The sequence below is a fragment of the Molothrus ater genome, chromosome 5 (genome assembly GCF_012460135.2).
Source record: "Molothrus ater isolate BHLD 08-10-18 breed brown headed cowbird chromosome 5, BPBGC_Mater_1.1, whole genome shotgun sequence".
NCBI lineage: Eukaryota > Metazoa > Chordata > Aves > Passeriformes > Icteridae > Molothrus > Molothrus ater.
Window position 1 is genome coordinate 72,778,639 of NC_050482.2, and position 20,073 is coordinate 72,798,711.

At 44.9% G+C, this 20,073-nt stretch overlaps 1 protein-coding gene and 1 long non-coding RNA gene across 10 annotated transcripts in view; both read left to right on the forward strand.

The window, feature by feature from the left end:
- The first annotated feature begins 4,982 nt into the window (after positions 1 to 4,982).
- Positions 4,983 to 10,563, forward strand: LOC118697881 (uncharacterized). Its single transcript, XR_004981815.1, has 3 exons — positions 4,983 to 5,389; positions 6,357 to 6,422; positions 9,881 to 10,563. It is a non-coding gene; the product is annotated as an uncharacterized LOC118697881 (long non-coding RNA).
- Positions 10,564 to 11,497: 934 nt separating this feature from the next.
- PRR5 (proline rich 5) overlaps positions 11,498 to 20,073 on the forward strand; it is a 65,335-nt gene continuing 56,759 nt past the window's right edge. For 3 of the 9 annotated variants that reach the window (XM_054514853.1, XM_054514859.1, XM_054514857.1), the window contains exons 1-3: positions 11,498 to 12,066; positions 12,421 to 12,577; positions 16,244 to 16,426. The gene's annotated coding sequence lies outside the window, so the exon portion shown is untranslated. Of the gene's footprint in view, positions 12,067 to 12,420; positions 12,578 to 16,243; positions 16,427 to 17,503; positions 17,617 to 17,947; positions 17,967 to 17,987; positions 18,012 to 20,073 lie in introns of those variants that run through there. The other 6 variants (XM_036400863.2, XM_054514856.1, XM_054514860.1 and 3 more) reach the window with 6 other exon arrangements.

Genomic DNA, 20,073 nt, shown 5'->3' on the forward strand with positions numbered 1-20,073 from the left:
TGGTTTTTTACACCGTTTGCCATCCTTAGATCAAGATTGGGTAATTTTTAAAATTTTTCTCAACCTGAGCCTGGAATAGGAATATTAGATAGGATGTCTTGGATGGTGATACATAGATGGGACTGTTGCAGTAACAAAAATCAGTGTCCAAAAGGGATGAGGCAAATGCAGAGTAATTTGAAATTCCGACAAGTCCTCATACTGTAGCTCTGTGTTTGTGCTATGCCAGAACTGCACGCTGAGAGTTTGATGCCCTTGAGTTTGCTATTAAGAGGTAGTGTGAATAACCAGAAGTTTGGGGCACATTGTACATCATCTCTGAATACAACAACCCAAATTCCGCCATCTGGAAGCTGCCTGAGAGATGGGGAGCCAAACCCCCCCCTTTAGTAGTGATTAGAAATTGGGCCAATTTGACAATGAGCCAAATATACCATGATTTTAAGGCCTAAGTGGTGCTAGCAAAGCAAGAAAAAGGCCATAAGTTTAAAATATTGTTTTATCTTCAGTAAGCACTAAGTATTCCTTCCTTGCATGCAGTTTAATCAAATACCATGAAAATAAATTGTAAGCCACCAGAGACATACCAATAAAAATGTCTCAGGTGCTAACTCCTAACCAAATTATGAACTTAGTGTCTTTCTCAAAAAAACATAAAAAGAAAATTTACAGCTTATATTTTCTGTTAAGCTTCCTTTTTGGATTTGCAGTCAGTTCATATGTCTGTATTCAATACCCTGGAATATAGAAGGAAAATTGCCTGCCTGAGTGTTCATTTCTCTTTGGAAAAGCTGATAATGCTTCCTGTTCAATGCTATTCAATAGCAATTCACTGTTTCAACTGAATGCAAATGCCACACCAGGAACAGGCTGGTAAAACCTGTCAGGAGCTGAAGTCCATGAGCTGTCACCTTCCCTGAATGCACTTTCCTTCAAAAGGTCATGAAAGTGCCCATCATACAACCGCAAGGAAAGGGGTGTAGGAACTGAGTGAGCTGGCCACAGATTGAACCTCCTGTGTGCTGGAAAATGATTTGTCAAGGGAAGACCCCTTGTCAAACAGAAGTTCCTTTGTGATGTGCAGGAAGTTCAGTAATTGCTGCAGCTCTGCAACCCCTCAGGCAGAGGTCACTGGAACCTGTGACCAAGCTCTAAATGTTATTGTGTGCTCTGGTGACTGAATGCACCCTTTGTCAGCACGGAGGTGTGTTAGCATTGAGCACTGGTGCTCACCTTTGCACGGGCTGAGAGCCTGCACTCGAGTACAAAATGATTGCTTGTTCTGCCTTGGACACTGCTCCTCGTCTGGCACAGCTGCCCAGGAGCTCTGGGATTCCCTCAGCCAGGCAGAACTCCTTTGGAACAGTGCCTGTGTGGTTAAAGCAGGCACTGGTGGGAGCAGAAGGAAAGGGGGCTGATGACTGAATAGAAAACGTGAGGATCTTTGGACCTTAGGAGTTAAACTTTTCCAGACACTGCCTCCTTCTCCAGAGCTGCCAGGGGGATTTCTACTGAACATAAAACACAGGGAAAGGCAGCCTTTTGTGCGCTTTCAGAAATGTTGCCTTACACTGTTGCCACCAAGAGGCTGCAGCAGAGAAGAGCAGTAATTCCTACCTCAGAGCAACGTGTAAATCAGAGCTGGGGCTTCAAAATCCATACACCAGGATTTTCCACATCATCCAAACACAAGATTGGTGCAAAGGGAATTCTAAATGTCACAATTACACACCAGGTGCAGCTGTTATTTTATTCAGTGACAAAACAAAACTGAAATGTCAGTATGTTTGCGTGCAGGCTTCCAGCTTGTCCTTTCAGGAATGCCAGGAGGAAGACAGAATTAGGAAAGCTGCTCAGCAGATTCTTGTGACAACAGCAACTAAGTACCAGTTACTGACTTCCCCAAGGCTGAGTGGTGAGGTGAGAAAAATTAAAAAAAAAAAAAAAAAAAAAGGAAAAAAAAAGTAAGAACTGTTTAATAGCTGTTCTTTTCTTAATAAAAGAAAATATAAAAGTTATTATTATATTAAGGAAAAGGAGAGAGAAAGGAATAAAAGCTAAGAGAGGAATAAGCACCACTCCCCTCTGAGTGATGCCCAGCCCATTCCGGAGCAGCTCACGGCCAACTTCTCCCAGCTTAGCTGCTGCTATGGAATATCCCTTTGGCCAGTTTGGTTCATCTGTCCCAGCTTTTGTACACCTGCTCACTGGCAGACCATGGGAAACCAGGAAATCCTTGATTTAGGGTAGATGCTGCTATGGAATATCCCTTTGGCCAGTTTGGTTCATCTGTCCCAGCTTTTGTACACCAGGAAATCCTTGCTTTAGGGTAAGCACTACCCAGCAACAACCAAAACATCAGTGTGTTATCAATGCTGTTCCCATTCTAAATCCAAACCCCAGCACTGCCCCAGCTCCTGGGAAAGAAAGCTCACTCCATCCCAGCTGCAACCAGGACAGAGATCCCTCTGTAACAGCAGGACATGCTGCAGTCTCCCAAGGTACTTATTGGAGGTGAGTGAGCTAGACTGCAAACTCTGGAGTTTGAGTTATTTTAAGGGCCATACTGAGCAGCATTATTTTACCTTCTGGGCATCCATTCTCCAGCATTGCTCAGAATCTTGTTTAAACCCCTACAAAATAACTGTCTTCTGCTAGAAGCCTTTAGTTCAATGATGAGCCAAAAGGATTAAACACGTTGATAAAAAACTAGATTTCGGACAAAAACACGGCTGAGAGTTGTCAGAGCAATCAATGCTTATCTAAGCCTTCCTTTTTCTCAAGCATTTGCTGGCAAGGAATGGTGGAGCAGCCTTGAGAAGAGGAGCTTTGGGGTGACCTAATTGTGGCCTTCCAGTACCTGAAGATATCCTACAGGATGAATGAAGAGAGGCTATTTACAAGAGCCTGGGGTGACAGGACAAGGGAGAATGGCTTCAAACTGACATAAAGTAGGTTTGGATGGGATATTGGGATTAAATTCTTCCCAGTGAGGTTGCCCAGAGCAGCTGTGGCTGCCCCATCCCTGGAAGGGTTCAAGGCCAGGTTGGATGGGACTCTGAGCAACCTGGGACAGTGGGACAGCTGATCTTTAAGGTCCTTTCTAACTCAAACCATTCCATGGTTCTCTGAAGTCTGTGGGTTTCTTTCATACCTATCTCATCTATGCAAAATTGTACAGGTTGTTTTTCAATGGGCATTTCCCACAACTCTCCACTCAGCACTTCACATCATGTTCGGAATACAGCGTTTGAGCTCAGGCGTAGCATTTAGACTACATGGATTCTCCCTGTGGATCGCTCAGAAAGCTGAAAGAGGATGTGGAGTTTATTGGAGAGAAAGGAGTTTTGTAATGCCTTTCTAAGTTATAAATCTAACGGGGACAAAGCTTTTGTTCAGTCACTTTTGAAGGAGTCTCAGATTTACAGCCCCCACATCTTTGTATTAGGAATTGTTTGGAACCTGTGACTGTTCTCTTGGATTTGTGAGGAGAACAATTTGTGAGGTTGGGATTTTGCTAGAGCTAGAGCTGCACAGGTCAAGAATATGTATTTGGTGTTGTTCTGAAGGATTATTTTTCCAGCTTGTGGACTGCTCATTAACATGATGGACTGCTTTATTAACATGCAGTGTGAGACTTGTGGATGAGAGAATGTGAGAGAGCTGCCAACACTCTCTTCTGAAGCATTTGGGTCATTTGGGAGCTGCTCCGGTGACTGATGGACCTGCAGTCCTCAGCTGGAAACACGTAGCTCAAGGGGTGGAGAGAAGGGGATGATGCCATCTGTATAGTTGGGAAGGAAAGTGCAGATCATTAAGTGTGTTTGGTCTAGTTTACAGGGGAGGATGAACATCAGCACTGGCTTTTTGTTATTGGACTTTTTCTTTGCAGGCAACAAAGCAAAGTCCATGGATGTTTTGGAGGGGCTCGAGATCAGCAGAGCCTGAGTGTAGAGTGGTACCTAGAGCTTGAGGGAAAGGATGCAGCTCAGCGGCTGCGAGTTACCTGTTGAGCACCTGCTCCCACAGAAAAGGTTCTAAAGAAGGCGGCCGTGCTGGAAGTTGCATTTTCCTTTGCAGCCTGTAAAAGGCAAGGATTCCTCTTGCGTGCCCGCTGCCTGCAGGAGTCCGAGCTGCCGGTGCCCGGGATGCCCAGCGGAGCCGTTCCCGCGCCGCCCCGCACGAACGGGGCCGGGCCGCTGAGCGCCCTTTGTGCCGGGCGCTGCCGGCGCTCACCCAAGCAGCCACAGGACGGCGGTGTGTGCTCGCAGAAGGGAGGGACCGCACCCAGCCCAGCTCGGGAACACCCCACGTGCCCAAGAGCCACGCTGGAAGTGTCGCTGCTCTCCGATCCACTGTGTCAGCAGGACAAAACGATTTCGCTGGTCTTCCCCTCCCCGGGACTAACTCCTATTTGCACCACACTCAAGCGGCACCACGAACTGCTTTGCCCTAGGAAATCTCTTCACTCTCGCAGAGTCTGGTATAAACTGGAAAAACATCAGACACAAGCAGAGCTCACAGAAGTGCCAGGTGAGGGCTCTTGCTGCTCTCACCTTCAGCTGCACCCACAGAGCCAGCAGCACACCCTGCACCTGCGCCTTCCTTCTCAGCTCTGCGTATCGAGGGGTGGGCTTGCTGAAAATGCCATCACCATGCTGTGGCATGGAGGCAGGCCGCCCATTCAGAAATCATCGTCTGAATTTCTGCCAAGGCAGCAAACTTGAATTATTCATGAATGCCTGTTACAAGACTTGCTTTCTTATTGCCTTTTGTTGCCTTTTTTTTTTTTTTTTTTTAACAAAAGTGGATAAAATCTCTCTGCTTTCTTCAGCACTCTAAGTTTGGACAGCTGGAAATCTCCAGTGCAAATCAGCAATAATGAATGCAAGTAACAGACTAGATAATCATGTGGAATTTATCAGGTACATATGGGTGTCTATTGTCAGGGTGCCTTTGTGCTTTATATAGAAGTTTTCAGAATGTGCCTGCTCAGCAATAATGAACAGAAAAGTCAGTCTGAAAAGAAAAAGGCATTTCTAGAATGTTCAGGTTTTTATATAAAAGGAAGAACTACATTTATTGTGTGCAGGTCACTCATAAAACAGATATAGCAGTTTACTTTTAATGTAACTCTTCTGAAATGCACTGGACCCATAATTATATATTTCTATTTATAAATGAATGACATGGGAATTTATCATCAATAATATGGATTTGTTATAACTATTATTTCTGTGACCCAAATCAAGGTATTTAATATTTTTACTATAAGTCACAGTGTCTATGAGTGTCTTTTCTAGGTGTGTTGGAGCTCAGAGGGGCAGCCAAATGAATACAGGTTTGGATCACAGACTGCAGTTCAGAAACCTTCAGAATATGTGTATTGGTGAGTATAAAGGCATCCCTATTCACCCTGCCAAACTAAGGCCTATCAGAGTTGCTTTTCCTCAGCCATTATACATTACTATGGAAATTTAATCTGTTTCATCATTTCAATTTCATAGTGTGTTACAGCTCCTCCCTTTTAAAACATGTTGGCATTTTACATGGGAGACATGCTTGTCTTTGAGTTGTCCTGATAAAATAGCTACAGTTATTTCTTTATTTCTTTTTTATTATAGTTGTTCTTCCAGTTTTCACTCTTTACTCATTGCTTTAATTTCATGCTCATCATTTACGTGTTGTTGATACCTAATAGCATGATGACTGCTCTGTTGTAAATAGGACAAGAAATATGGGACATGTTAAGGAATTTATAATTGAAAATAGGTTGAAAATCATAGTCACTGCATTGCATTCCAGAGTAATCCTCCCTGGGTCTGTGGTTTGTTTTCTTGGGGTTTTTTTCCCTTACGGCTTCCAAATATTTCAGAAGCTGAATTCAATTTAGAGCACTGGCTCTGTGGCTCATAACTGCTCACCAAATCCCTTCTGCAGCTTTTGCAGCCCTGTCTTTACTGGGTGTTGATACAAAGATTTGTGCCTGGGTTTTACATTGCTGAGTTGCTCCTAAATTCTTGCATAGGAGACTAGAATATGGAAAAAGAATCAATAACAAGTGACTAATGTAATTATTTACTTACTTGTAATGAAATTTTCCAGAATGCAAGTTCAAGTCAAAGACACAGGCAGACAATAAAAGGAAAGATAGTGTAAAGTGTATGCCATTTCTTTAGGAGAGCCCACTGAATGACACATGTGTCTGTTATAATTTTAATTTCAAACAGGGAGCGTAGGACTGTCTTCATTTTATAAAAAGTAATCCTTTCTTTTGGAATTGTTGAAGGTTTTATATCAGCCAGTATTTTTATTGCTATCTAGATTTCATTTCTCTCAAATTTGCTTCTCTTCAGGTAAGGAGGCATGTCCTCAGGTGCTGCCTGCATCCCAAGGCATGAACAGTTCAGCTCTGCAAGCAGGTCAATATCAGTATTCCCATTCAGGATTATATTTCTTCTTTGCTTTTCTCAGTTTGGGTTTTTTTGCATAAGTTAATGACAAACAGCTTAGATAAAGAATGTGTTGACTGAGGAGATTTTGGAGGACCCCTGCATTAAGTGATGTAGGTCTCTTAAAAATACATATCCTGTTTCTTTCATCTGCAAATCTGTGTGAGAGAGGGCTGCCTCAGAGAATGTCTGTGAGCAGAGCAAAAAGCAAAACCTGGCACAAGGAAAGAACCAGTGAGTGTGGCAGAGATTTGGGATTGTCACTTGCCATATGGGCATGCCAAGTAAAGAAATGCAGCAAAGTGTTTCTGCCTTCTCTGCTGTGGGGGAGGCTTAGAACAAATACCTACATTGCTTTCTGGTTTGTTGTATTTGAGTTTCCAAGCATGAAGATTTATTTATGTGTTTGTTTATTTGTGTTAGGAAGTTATTTCTGAAGCCCACTACCTTCACTGTTTACTTGTCTCCCTCTTTAGGAGAGCTAAAAGCGGGTAAATATGGAGCAAATTATTATTTCATTGTGTTATCATTGGAATTTCCACCCTGCTGCAGATGGCTTAAGGTCTTGTAGCCTAATTTTTGGCAGCAAGAGGCCTCTTTTTTCACATCCACAGCTAATACTTCAATAATCTAAGCAGCTTCTCCCATGTAAATTTTTTGCAATCTGTGATGAGCATCATATCCTTGGACTAGCAGAAGGAAAAAAACTAGTAAACTATCCTGTGCATCCTACACAACTCTTTCTGAGGCCAAAGAGATGCAAGGATTAGACATATGTTAGGAATCCCAGTCAGGAATCTGTCTTCATCTTTTGCCCAGAATTGCCTGAAAAGAAATTAAATGGAACACCATAGCTGCTCTCTTCAACTTCTTTGCTTGGAATTGTAAATGCAAGCAAATATTTTGCGTTTGTAGTATTTTTGAAAGGACTTGTGTAGATTCCTGAAGAGGGAGAGGGTTTGATGAAGTAAAAGCCCTGCAGAATTTGAGGCGAGGGGTAAGGAATTGCAAGTGATGGGACGAGGTGAGATCTCAGTTAATGCCACAGTACATGGAGGAAGCTCTGGGAGGGAGAGCTGCACCCCTCAGTGCATCATTTTACTCCCCAGAAGGGGAAAGGCTCCTGCTCATCAAATGAACAGTGTTCACCATCCCCTTGGGCCTGCTGGGCTTACAGACATATCAGTATCCATTGTAGTTACACTGATCTTGGATCAAAGTTTGTATTTTTGATGCTAAGGTTTAATGAGTAGTTTATGTGGGTATGATGTTCTTGCTGGTGTGTTTTACAGGGACGAGGTGCAAAGTCTGCAGCAGGTATTGTAACATTAGGTGAACGAGCTGACAGGAGCAAGGTGTGGAACGTGGAATAGATTTGTGTTAGATTGCTGCAGTGCCCCCTCAGAAAGATTAAAAGGTCTCTAGTATTTGTACTCTTTCCCCTCAAATTACTGATCTCAATTAACAATCAGGAATTTGTGTCAATGGACAATAAATTGAACTAAGTAAAAATTCCTTGGCTTGAGGTTTTTGCCACTGATCTTGCTGGAGGACCTGAATTCTCAGGTGAAAGGGACAAACAAAGGGTCAAAAGCAACTATTTGAATAGGAGCTCCCTGGTCCCAGCTAAAGAACAAGAGAGAGCAAGGAAATGAGGCAGGGATGGTTATGGGGCTCTTTACTTTGTCTGGACCATGTATTCCTTGGCTAGAGCTAGGAACAGCAGTAGTCTTGCAAGGTTCCTGTGGCATTTTTGGGTATGTACCTACATGACTGCACACATGTGTTTACACCTGGAATGCATCCAGAAAGGTCAACTAAGCCAAACACAACAGTTGTGTGTCTGGGGCTGGAGTGTGTCCAGGGCACTGCAGAGCTGCACCTGGCAAGTGATGCTAGTGCAGCAGTTCCCTCGTTGGTCACCATTTTAATGGTGTGATACCTCAAAAAAGGGGTGTCCTTCGTCTAGCTATGACCTTTTCCAACCTCCAGTCAATGCATTTTGTAGAACTAGGTTAATTATCCATTTAGTGTCATGGGTCTCCTCTGTTGGAGGTTGTTAGATCACTATCAGGTCTGCTCAAGTGCTTAACTTGTCTGTGATGGAATGAGGACAAGCTTTCCATCCTGAGGTCACAAATTTCATCCTTACACCTTATTTTGGCTTCTTTGAAACATGGTCGTGGGCAGATAAACTGCTGGCTTGTAAATGGGAAAGGGGAAAGTTGAGAGACCATGATCTTTGAGTTATTGAATTTGTCTTTTCCTGAAGGCTGTGTATTTGGAAAACAGCAGACTTAGACTAGAAATATCCATGGTTCTTAGGCTTGTTTCATGCAGTGCAGGTATGTTTCTCTAAGATTTTTAGAAGTGGGTAGGTTTGTCCCACCCACTGAGGAGATGTCTGGGTCTGTTTAGTGCCTTAAAATTTCCCAGTCCTTCACAGTACTTAAGCTGAACATTTTTAGGAAATTTTAATCAAATTGGCTGCTTTTGGCATGAAAAGTCAGGTTTTGAGTCATCCCTTCCCCCCTGGAAAATGCAGCCTCTGTTAGTTCTGAGCTGCATAGGCAGCATGAGCATTACTCCGAAGAGGGAAGCAGCTTAGGCTGAATGCTCCAGGAAGCTGCTGTGCATTTTCCTTCCTGGATCAGCTGCATGGAACAGTGCAGTGCTGTGTAAAGTTGTTCTTATTTCCATGCAGAGTCCCACTGATGTCAGTAGGTTTGTGTTAACATCAGGTCCACAGCTCTGGCTGTTAAACACAGCCAATGGATATTCACTATAGCCTAGGCTGAAACAAGATTAGTGTTTTTTATATGTGCACAATAATGCAGCTGGATTTCATTCTTCTGAATTCTTCTACACGTACACATGTCTCTGTCAATATGCACTACAGCAGGAACCCACTGGAGCAACTGCAGAGCATGAAGATATTAGAAATACTATATTGTCAAACAATAAATTTCTATCCAAAAGCTTTAATGCATTATGTGGTGGGTATGTAGAAAATGAGGTATTGTGATTTAAGGCCTATCCTGCTTAACTTAAATTGCAGTGAGAAAGAAGAAAAGAACTGAGATTGAAGAATTAAAATTGGCGTTTCTGAAGATCTTCTGAGCTGGAATGAGTATCAGCAATGTGATACCTGAGTAGGGAACTGCCAGGATCTGCCTCATTGGAGTAGAGGAGCTTCACAAAAGGTCTCTCATGAATGTCACAGAAGTTGCATTTACTATTCTGGTATATTGTCATGAGTGTGTCTTAAATGCAAAAATCTTATTTGTTCTCTCCATCTCCTCTGCAGAGTCACTGTGGGGGGAGTAGGATCAGGCATTCATTAAATATTTTGTTCTGTGCTGTCAGTCTGCACCTCCCTCTCTCAGGCTCCCTTTAATCTTTCTAAGCAATTTTCTCTCTTCTTGCAGGGGTGACTGAAATGATCCTTTGAAGCAACCAGCTTTGACGTTTGGAAAAAAGAATTAAAAACCAAAAGAATGCTCTAATTAAGGAAAGCATCAGTTAAAGCTCAAGAAGAAATCCAAGATGTTGATCAGTTCTTTCATGTCTGCCTGACAACTGCACAGCATTAGCAGAGGGCCTCATTAGAGGGTGCTCACCCAAAGTCCAGATGAAGGTGCAGAAACACCCATGAGTGATATAGAGGACTGCTTTGTGGAGGAAAATTAAATATCTGCTACCCTTCCCATAACACAGGTTGTGATCTATTGCCCAAGCAGCTCAGGAAAAGAGGACTTAGTTTACAGTGGGGCTATTTAGCACTGTTTCAGAAGTGAAAATGGGCTCCAAAGGGTGTGTATGTATGTTCTCCACTGTTGGCTTCACTGAGAGTCAAATCCTCTGGCTCCACGTGCTTGCCCAGAGGTGTGCTTGATTGTACCTGCATGACTTAATGAGTATATGGCAAGATTAAGAGAGAGGTTTTTCAAGGCCATCTTCTTCTTTGTCCAAGTGTTTTGTCCTTCCCCAGTGTTATCCCTGTGGCAGGGGCTAAGGCTGATACCCTGATGCTCACAGTATGGTAAGTTGAGGAAGTTATGAGAGTGCAAACTTCACCTTGTGTCTCTATGTTTTGTGGCCACCTGCTACAAAATGCTGAATTTGGATGTTGTGAGAGCTGGGTCAGCATTCTTCCATGCAGGATTCCCCCAGCTCATCGTTCCAGCTGTGATGCCATTGTGGATAAGCAATCTCTTTTATTTCAAAAATTGTATACATTGTAATGAGTTTTTGTGAAGGGTCTCTGCAGGGCTGGGGAGGATATCAGGGCCCAGCAGTGCCTCAGCCAGACAGTTCACAGAATCCATAACAGCAGTGAGATAGAGTTAAAAATGAGTAATTGTGGCATGCTCACACAGCCCTTTGAAAAGCAAGTGGAGTGATTTAAATCACTTGCATTGTTTTACTCACTTTCTTTTTTTTGCTGAGTGAGGCATAATTTTATGCACTGAGGTTGTGTGCTGCTGAGGCTTTTTGCCTTGCTTTCTTAATTAATTTAGTGGTTTTGGGGGAAAAAGCTAGCAAGACAGGTGGAACTCACAGAAGCCCCTGGTTTCAGCCAATTTTGGGTGTGTCCACTTCCTGGAATGAATTGTCTTCATTTAGTTACAGGGTTCTTGCTCGGGGCCTGTGGACAGCTAGCTACCTGCATCTTTGCAAATACAGCCCAAGCCCTGTTGCTGGAAAGCTGCCCACGCACAGGGGGCACCCACAGGGGGCTCAATGAGCACTGAGGCAGAAGGTGCCAGCACTCTGGTACTCCCAGGAGCTCATTGCCTGCATTAATGATGTCCTGCGCAGGAGGAATAAATTGTGAGCAGTGCCAGCTGGTGGAGGTAGCACTGCGGTGTGAAGGCCTTTCCTGCAGGACTGCATAGGCTCTGTCCTTCAGTGTCTCCTGGCCGTCAAACACCGTCCCAGGGCACTGGGCAGCCGCCCCCTGGCTGCTGCAGGGGCTCTCCTCGGGTGCTGCTGAGGCACGGCTGTAGCACAGCTCTCTCCGCGGGCTGCAGAGGAGCCTCCTCAGTGTGGAAGCGCTCCTGGCTGCTGGGGGAGCAGTGCTGGGCTCTGGGGTCTTCCTGCTCCAAGGGCACCTTGCAGAAATTGCACTGCTGGGGCTGAGCAAGAACCTCTTCCCCTGGGCAGAAACATCTTTTTGTGGACAATGTTGGGTTTTTTTAATGGGGACAACAGACAATTCCTGACTACTCTGGTCATCAGACAACTCAGTGCTCATGCAAGTGGAAGAGCTTCTACCCCCTTTGCAGTTATCAGGGTGGTGCTCCAGAGACCTCCACAGTATACCTGAGATGTGGATTCCTGTGTGGCAATTATTTTCTCATGCACAAGTACAGCATAACTTAAAATGTGAAGTACTGAAACCCTGAACTGCTAGCAGAACAAGGAAGAGATTGTTCTTTACTTCTTCAGTCATCAGGCTTTTGCTGACAATTATTTTGGCATCCATAGCACGTACACACACAAGGACTGACCATACGTTTATGGGACCTCCTGAAAAAATGAGGATTGTGCTGGTGTGTGATTCTGCAGCCCTATCTGATGCCCACTGTGACAGAAAATAAGATCTAACAGAGTAAGTCTAGTTTTATAGCACACTCCCAGAACATTTACTGGCAGCGATAGGGTGATTCCATTTTAAAGTTGACTCCTCTGATATCTTCCGTCAGATCTGAAAAAGAAGTCTGTTCCCAACAGATATTTGGGGCTTCTTGGCTGAAGCATCTTCCCAATCTTTTGACAAATTCGATGTCTCAACACTCTGAATCTAACACCCACCACCCCTAAAATACTGTCAAAGCAGGTGGCTTTCTTTAGAAATGCCCTTTTTCTAAGTTTGGGATGCTGCAAATTCCTCTCCATGCATTATGTCTAGCTTAATGCATGGAGAGGATCTGATGATGTCCTTTCTTTTTCTCTTCATCTGTAGCACATCAGTTGTTCCTGCCCTGTAGCCTTGCTGGGTGATCCCCTCTGGCCTGCCTATGGGTATTAACGAGGCTCCAAAAGGAGTTTCCTGGTGCTCCTGCTGGTCCTGGAAGCTGCCACAAGCACAGGCTGGAAAGTCAAGCCATGTCACCAGATAAGTGAGTAACAAATATTATTGCCATCTGCACACTGAGAGTGACAACTGTGTGTGACAGACAGTGTGTATTGTATTGTCCTTCCTTTGTAGGTTATCTCCCTGTGAGAGGAGAGTGGGTGTGTACAGAGGGCTCTGACAAAAGAAAGGATGCCCCTTCCCTTAGGGAGCAATTGAATCTGGCCAAGGGCCAGAGATGTTTGGGTCCTGGGGTAAAGCAGAGGAAGCAGCAGCAAAGCAGCAGTTTGCAGCATAGGGGGAAAGGAAAGGCTGCTGAGCAAAGCTGTGAGCATCCTCCAAGCTCTACTTATGTGAGAGAAAATATCTTAGAGAGCTGAGTCTGCATAGCTGCAGCCCACCAAAAACCCCTCAAAGACAGCTTGAGAGCAATTGTCTGCTTTTCTAGGACACAATGAATAGGGAGAGATTTGTTGATAAACCTTTTCAATTATTCCTCTGTCCAAGTGACTCCTAGACACTTGTCATCGTCTGATCTAAAAAGTCAGCAAGTCAGGTTTTTGGTGTAGGGTAGACTAAATTTGAACACCTTCTAGATTGTCTTTGAGGAGCTCCCTGTGAAAGGAAAGGTCAACAGATTTCTATAAAAGCTAGGTCTCGTGTGAAATTCCATCACACAATCTGGTGATTTTCATAAAATGAATTAGCAATCTGACCAAACTGACAATGATTTTTAGTAGTAAATGACACTTTGTTCTCCTGTTACCAAAATTTTGGGGAAATCATGAGCTCACCATGAAGTGCTTTTCCATCCTCTGTGCCTGGTCTCTGCAGATCTGCTCTGAGGGCCTTGATCTTTGCATTGACACCCAATGGTCTCCTCCATCATGTATTGTACACCTCAAACACCGAGAACCTGCCTCCCCAAAGTGTTTCTTCTCATTTTGCAATATTTTGGGGTGGGTGTGCTTTCCTCTGTCCTGAGGGGCAGAGGACACTGGAGCAGTGGTCACATTAAGTGTGTGACCCTTTCCTTGCATGTTTTTTCTCCTCTCCATCTCTGTTCCACTGGCATCTCTTGGGGCATAAACTGTCTTGCACTGGGAGAAAGAACCACAGTAAAGAGAAAACAGGTACTTCCCACAGGAAAAAAAACCCAAAAACTTTAATAGTACACAGCTGAATTTGAAAATTGTTACACAAATCACTTTGAAACTCTTCAGTGGATTTGTAGCTGTTCTGACCAGTCTCTACATCACGGAATCTTCCCCTCCACATTATTCGTTAAGCAAAGGTATTTATTAGAGCAGCATGTGGCGTGGATAACATCTCTAGTGCAGAGGAAAGAAGCTCTAACGGTCTTTAGAACACACCTTGCTTTTGTGTGAGTAGCAGGTACAACATATGCCTGAGGCCTGGGTGCAGGATTCCCCCCATGGGAGCAGGCAGGAGCCAGCAAATGCCCTACAGGTGCTCCCACCCACCTCACTCATCTCTGCCTGATGCTCTTGGGATGCTTTCCCCCCCTCATTTATCTGGAATGCTCCATGCAGCCAGCTTCCAGCTGCTCCTTGAGGGTGGCTTCTAAAATCACTATCTTTCACTTCTGTCCCTGGGGACTCCCAGGTATCTCTGATTTGCAGGGGTCCACCCAAAGGTACAGACACAAGAGCCATCCTCCTGGCAGGTGGGTTTCCATTCAGCATGGAGGAGGCTGCAGAGTCAGCCACTTGGAAGATGTTTCAGTTACAAAGCTAAAAGGAGGTTGAAAAACACAGATTAGATAAGAGTAGGAAGGTTATACATGTAATTGAGTATGTTTTGGCTGCTGGATAATGGTCATAATATGGAGCAAAGGCCTTCTCCAAAGAAATCAAATTACACAGGCAGCATTTCTGATGACACACAGGCCTTTCCTTCAGTTGTTTGGATAGGTTGTTCATTTCTTTGTACTGATAAGCATTTTTGTCTTTTAAATTGCTTTGAACTTCTCTCGTCATTCTGAAAATATGAAACCTACACACTTTGGATCTTGATGGAATATTGAGCTACCTACTGGCATTCTGGTTTTTACATCATCCCAAGTCTTCAGCTCCTTCCTAATGTTCATGAACAGCGAGAATTTTCTCAGTCTTCCATTATTTCTCCTCTCCCTCACAGTGAGTTGTTCCAAGGTGTCTGTGCTGATGCCTCACTGCTCTACGGAGCCAGCAGATGCCAGCAGCTTAAGCTCAGAAAACTTCTAACCTTCAAATATATGAGATTTATATTTGCTGTTGGAGAAAGGTCAGCTACAGGTGCTGCTGCAAACAAGTGTTAGCCAAAGAATAAATGAGGTAGAACAGATCTGATCAGTTCTGGGCAGACAGTTATTATGGGAGCAGTATCTCTGGATACATTGAGAGTAACAAAACCACTGGTTTTTAATTTGGAAAAAGTAGTGTCTGTTCAAAGACAAACAGGATATGCTGTTGAAGTCTTACAGAAATTTCAGATCTTTTATGGTAATTTTTTGAAATATTTGTTTCAACAAACAGCAAATATGTAAGGATTTAGGATTTCATTGCTTTTAGTCTAGTATCAGAGTAATAATCTTACTTATTGAAGTAATTTTGGTGAATGGATATTAAAGAAGATATTATCATTCCCTATGCCATTACTAGTACACTGCTATTAATATTTAAAATCTATTTTATAGGGCTACTCTAAGTTTGTTCGTCAGGGTATTAAAAACAGTACTTAAAAAAGAAAACAGACTCCCTTAAGGAAGAGTCTCAGCAGCATTAAACAAATTATTCAAAAAACAAATCAAAAACATGAAATGAAAAATATTAAAATTCAAGTATTTTTGTAGAAAGTTGAAATCCCTGCAAATGATGTATGTGGACTCTTTAGCTGAAGAGACCACTAGCACTTAAACTTTTAATGATATGAGATGTAAGGATCTCTTTTTGTAATCAGGGAAATGCAGCCAACACTGGCATGGAAAGTGGCAACCCCTTAACAGCAAGGCCAACAGCAGTCCAAATTTATTAATCACCTAAAATCTTAGAAGGATGCCCAGAGAAACCCTATAAGCAATTCCCTGGACCTGAGTAAGTGACAGATTTGGAAGGGCAAGAGCAGACAGCAAAAACTACCTGTGTCAGTATGTGCAGCAGAGCACTGCAGAAACAGCTTGTACCTCCTGCAACACTTCAAAATTCAAATTACTATCTTTTGTTTGTTTTGATTTGGTTTCTTTTGTTGTTGGTTGGTTGGATTTGGTTTGATTTTATTGGAGGAGGTGATGAGACAGTGTCCTGGCTGGCAGAGTCCCAGTAATACCTGCTGCCCAGGGAGAGGCAGGGACGGTGTGGGGCACGAGGGAGCTTTGGGAAATGCAAGGACAAGGGGGCACTGGTGTGTGCAGCTCTTCTGCAGCATGGGGAACAGTGACCCTCTCTCCAGAGGCCCTGCCAGTATGGGTGGCACTGGTGTGAGATGGCAGCAATGGCTCCTTGATAGATTCCTTTTGCTGGGGACCCATGGGATTCACGCCGCCACTCTGCAGTTTTCTCCTGTCCAACAGCAGGGTCACAGGGCAAGAGCCTCCTCCTTCTTCACCCAGTTCACAGTGAGCAATTTACACCAAAATTAATAGTTGCAAAGAAAAGACAGAGATGGATCCTCCTTCAAGCAGCCAATCACTGCTGTAGTTTTGTTCCTACAGATGCTGTGTGGGACCTGCCTGCAAATTCAGCAGCTGAATCAAAGCAGGACTGTGGGTCCCTGGCATTCTGGACAAACATCTTCAGCCCTCAGGTGCACTGTGTATTCTCAAGGTAAACTCACTGACTGGGATGAAAAATTTCAGATCTTCCTAAAGAATGCTTCACTCAAAAATTACCCAATGGTAAGTAACCTGATGTTCATTTTGATGTTTTAGCTATTGCAGCTATTTTGCAAAATATTTATCAGCATCTCAGCTAGATGCTATGGCATCTAGTAAAAACTAAGTATTTCTCACACCAAGACACCATATTTCACCTACCTAGCATAATCACAAATTAATCCAGCAAAGTGAGGCTCTGTTGCCATAAGAGGTTCCTAACAGAAGTTTAGCTCCTTGACATGCCATCACCATTTAAAGTCCTTCTAGTTGGAATGCAAACTGGATCAAATAGTTGCAGTAAATGGTGATGTCCAGCTTACAATGGAAGACTGAAGCATGAGCAGTCCCTGAGACTGTGTAGGTTGAAACCCATGGTACTGTGACGTGATGCAGTGGCAGTAACACGCAAACACAGCTGGCATTTGAACTCGCTTATTGGCACTGTTATTCCCTCAAGTAGGACAGCTGAAGCAGGTATGAGACCAGTGCCTGCCAGATAGCCCAACCAAGCTATGATTTGATGTGGCTGAAAGTCAAGGTGGAATTGATTTTATAAAACTTCCTTTGGTTTAAACTTTGCAAGGTGTACCTAAAATCCCGCAGCTCAGATCCAAACTACCCCTTCCAGCCGCGGCCAAAGCACCAGTTTGGGATGATCCAGGGGCCGTGTATGCACTGCGTGCTCCAGCAAACAAATCCCTGGCCAGCACCACTGCATACCGGCTCCGTGTGCCAATGGAGAAGGGTGTGATGCTTCCTAGTGGCCTCCCAGCTCCTGCAGCCCTGGAGCACCGGGAGCAGCAGCATTTCTCCTTGGCATTTCTCCTTTCTCGTGTCCGTGTGTCGCTGCCGGTCGCTCTCGCTCGTTTCTCTGTGGCTGGGCCGGGGCGGGGCCCGCTGGCCGGGCTTGTTCGCACGGCGGGAGCAGCGGTGCCGGCCCGGCCGTGGGGCCGCACCCGCCCGGTGCCCGCGGCGGCCCTGCGGGGCCGGGCTCGGGCGGCCCCAGCGGCGCTGGGCGCAGGTTCGCAGCCCGGTTCCGCCCCGCGGGGCCGCCCCCGGCCCGCCCGTGCCCGCCCCGCCGGCGTGGCTCCGCGGCCGCGCATTGTGCGCCGTGCGCTGCCCGGGCGGAGCTCCGGAGGGGTCGCGGCCCCTCAGCGCCCCCGAGCCGGGCCGGGCCGGGCCTCGCCGCCTGCTCTGCCCTCAGGGGCGCGGTGAGTGCGGGTCGGGCGCTGCGGGGGCGCGGGTCCGTCCAGCCGGGGCTCGCCCCGCAGGGCTGCGCGAAGGGGCCGTGGGTCGGTGCTCGGCCCCCGGGGCTGCGGTGCCGGGGGCCGCGGCTCCCAGCACCCCCGGGCCGGGCGGCGGCCGAGGGTCGGGGCTCTCGGTGGGCGCGGGGGCTCCCGGCTTTGTTCGTGGCTGTGAGCTGCGGTGGGTGAGACGCAGCCCTGGCAGCCTTTGGGAAGGTGCCTGGGAATGCTGGATCTCGGGCTCGCAGGTTTTGCTCCATTCAGTGTATGTGCAGACACTGCTCTCCTTCTCTTGCAGTCTGTAATAGCCATCTCAGGTAACTGGACTTGGCTGTAAATGTGATTCCTGTGCTCTGAGTGCTGTAAGCTTTACTTACGCGAGTAAGACCTCAATGCATGAGTGAAGTGTTCTTGCAGAATGATTTTGCATGTTTCCACCCTGAAATGCAGAGTCTCCGATGGCTCATGCAGGTGATGGGCTTGTCCCTCTCGGTGTGTGTGTCTGTGTGTGTGCGGTCGTGGTTGGTTTTAGCAGCTCCTAAGTGATCATTGGTAAAGGTCCGGTGTCTTCGTGTTCTTCAGGAATGCGTTAGGCTGGATGTGTGCCTGTGTTTTGATATTGCAGAAGCAACAAGAGAGAACAGCCTTTAAAAAAGGTTAAAGGAAATTGTTCAGCTTTCCTAATGCTTATCATTTCCAGCTGGCATACTTGTAGGCAAGTCATGGTAAATTGCAGGAAACAATTAGGTTTTGTATTTACTAGCACGTTGATGAATAAGAGAAGATAGGTCTAAAGCTAAATTTTGATGCTTCATTTAAAATAAATTCTTGTCATTTCTTCTGTCCGTTGCACCCGTTAGCTCTTAGGAAAAGATGATTGTTAGGTGATGATTAGGCAGCTTTCTTACAACTTTAATTAAAGGAATACTTCACTATAGGCCAGCTACAGAATAATGGACCCACTTGTCATCTTGTAGGTAGCTGAGTGTAGAGCTGTGGTACTGCCTGGCAAAACTGTTCTTTGTCTGAAACTTGTCTCGTTGCCAAAGCAGAGCTAAAACTTCATTCTAGGAGTCAGGTGAATACAGTGTATAAATCTACTTCTCTGTGGTAAACTAGTGACAAGTGGCTTCTTATGAAACATGTATTGACAGGGATTTCATGTCTGTAATACACATCGTTGATTGAGTGACTTCATGCTTCATCTCACTGTTACTTATTAATAATCTAATTAGGGGAAAACTCTGGAAGGAATATGGAACTGAGACACAGTCCCAGTGGAACTCAGTAAAAAAGACATTGCAGAGCAGACAGAGTATAAGAAGAATTTCCAGAAGTACTTACTCATCACCCAAAGACATGGCCAGATTTTGAATACTTCTAGCTTGTATTTAGGGTCCAGAGTTAATTGCTAGATTTTCAGGTCTTTCTTTTCAGTATTCAGACTTTTCTATCCAGAGTGCTTTGGCAGACAGTGAGGGAACTGTGTCTGCTGTAAGCCGAATTCTCTATCTTCAGTGCATAAGAAAATCACACCCTGAGCACTTAAAAAAATCTGATCCTTGGGTTGCAGTCATAACTCCTACCACTTCCATTCTGGAGGCACTTCCATTTAATTTGTGTAACAGATAGAACTACAGTTGTAAAATCTAGCCACAATAAGGCACGCCAGTAAAATTACTTTAATTAATTTTTTTTTGTAGTGTAGAAGCTGTCAGGATTGATGAGCAGCTCTGTAAATACAGTAATAGTATGTGGCACTTAATCTCTGAACAAAAGTAATAGGTAATGGCTAAAAATAGTATTTCCTCTTTCAACTGTAGAGTTAAATATGGATATTAACTGCAGCAAGATAGATTGGTCCAGAGCTGGAGGCTCAGATCATTCATGCTTGCTGACGTGGCCTACTTCTTCATTTTCCTTTAAAGTATCACTTTTGTGAGTGTGTTTGAAAATAAATCACAACTGCAGATCAAAAAGCTGTTCTTTACAGCGCAAACTGGAGCATGCTTTGCTGCAGCATGAAGGCAGTGTAATTTCCAGAATGTGCTCTGATCCCGTGTGGCTCAGCACAAACTGCTGAGCTGCACTGAGGCTGTGCCTCCATTTACACGAGTGGCTGGTCTTACACGTGGGCAGCAGCAGCTTTGTGCCAGGGAGAGCTGCTAGGGATGGTTCTGATCATTTCAGCAACATCCTTGTGCCAGGGAGAGCTGCTAGGGATGGTTCTGATCATTTCAGCAACATCCTTGTGCCAGGGAGAGCTGCTAGGGATGGTTCTGACCATTTCAGCAACATCCTTGTGCCAGGGAGAGCTGCTAGGGATGGTTCTGACCATTTCAGCAACATCCTTGTGCCAGGGAGAGCTGCTAGGGATGGTTCTGACCATTTCAGCAACATCCTTGTGCCAGGGAGAGCTGCTAG